Here is a 1,748-nt window from a genome sequence, read left to right as displayed (position 1 = left end):
TTTGCAGCAACTCTTGATGAAGATTGTGACAGAGTTGAAATACATTCACTATCTTCTTAGAGTTAAGAATAATGTCACCAAAAATTGGTCTTCTATGATACTTGAAATTATCAAAAGAAGAGTCATGACCAAAGATGATAACTATAATTGTGATTATGTTCCTATGTACAGAACTTATAGTGGTCAAGAAATGAAGATGCAGAAGGGAGCTGCAGTTCTTAAAGTTTTTCTCAACAATCCTCAGTTATCCTTCAGTCCTGATCATGAAGATGTTAGTTTGAGCTTTATACTGATTGGTGATCTTGGATTGAATAAAAGCTCAATTTCCAAACTGAGATCAGCTGTCTATCAGCTTGGAGAAGATACTGAAGAGAAGAGAGAGTTGAAGAAAAAGCTTGTTAAAGTCCTACAAGATAAGGAGGAAGAAAGGTTGAACAACTTTCTGGAAACAACTGTCAGTTATCTTAGGATACTGAAGTAAGCTTTACTTCTTGTACATTTTGTAATTGGTTTTGGCATTATTGAGAATGGAATTTGTGCTTCATTATATAAAGCATAAATTGGGGGAGATTGTTACATGCTGATTCTCAATGATCAGAAGAAGCTCAGGATTTGACTGTGTTTTAGATGTCATCAGTATTTGGTGTATCGTCAGGATTTGATGCATCATCAGTATTTGCATATCATCAGAATCTGGAGGCGGTCAACTATGAAGATTGATTATATTCCTTAGTTTGAAGGATGGATATCTATTACGTTCTGAGTTATAGGACTTTATATATTAAGCTAAAGATATGTATCATTTTCTGTTAGTAATTGATAATACATATCTTAGATTGATTAGTAGCAGCTATATAATATATAAACACAGTTTAGGTCATCACGTTGTGATTAACTCGAGTATTGTACGACCTAACAGCTCTCAAGAACATCAGTATTTCTTGAGAGAGTTTGTAACAATTTTTATCAGAAATATAAAGAACTGTTATATTTTTATACTTGTTCGAAACATCTATACAATTGTATCCAACCCCCTTAAACAATTGTATTATTACTAGGTAGCAGAGCTGATTTACTAGATATAGCACACTGCTACGTCTCATGCGCACCAGCACAAAGCTCACAGACACTTGTAATCTGATTAACCTCATAATTAGCCAAAGAATCCACATTCATCGTTAAAGCCTTAAGCTGAGCAACTATAGCAGTAGCTGCATCCACCTCTAGAATTCCTGCTACCTTGCCTTGAGGTAGTCTCTAAGAAGGGTTCTGGTATTCATTAGCAGCCATAAGTTCAATCAACTCATACCCTTCATTGTAACTCTTAGCCCATAAGGCTCCACCTGATGCTGCATCAAGCATGGGTCTAGACTGTGCTCCCAAGCCATTATAAAAGAAGTTGATAATCATCCAGTTAGGCATCCCATGATGAGGACACTTTCTAAGCATCTCCTTATAATGATCCCAAGCTTCACATAAAGACTCTCCCGATTGCTGTGCAAATTGAGTAAGAGCGTTTCTGATTGCAGCTGTCTTTTCCATATAGAAGAATTTAGTAAGAAACTTTTGAGCAAGATCTTCCCAAGTAGTAATAGAGCCTGGTGGTAGAGAATGCTACCAACACTTAGCTTTATCCCTCAGAGAGAATGGGAAAAGCCTCAGCTTAACAACATCTTCAGAAACGTTGTTGAATTTGAAAGTGTCATAGATCTCGATGAAATCTCTAATATGCATGTTGGGATCTTTCG

At 36.2% G+C, this 1,748-nt stretch overlaps 1 non-coding gene across 1 annotated transcript; it reads left to right on the top strand.

The window, feature by feature from the left end:
• The first annotated feature begins 1,420 nt into the window (after positions 1-1,420).
• LOC141670224 (small nucleolar RNA R71) lies at positions 1,421-1,527 on the top strand. Its single transcript, XR_012554465.1, has one exon. It is a non-coding gene; the product is annotated as a small nucleolar RNA R71 (small nucleolar RNA).
• The last annotated feature ends 221 nt before the right edge of the window (positions 1,528-1,748 follow it).

This window comes from Apium graveolens, chromosome 6 (genome assembly GCF_009905375.1).
Source record: "Apium graveolens cultivar Ventura chromosome 6, ASM990537v1, whole genome shotgun sequence".
In the NCBI taxonomy this organism is placed as follows: domain Eukaryota; kingdom Viridiplantae; phylum Streptophyta; class Magnoliopsida; order Apiales; family Apiaceae; genus Apium; species Apium graveolens.
This window is presented reverse-complemented; position numbering and strand designations above follow the sequence as displayed.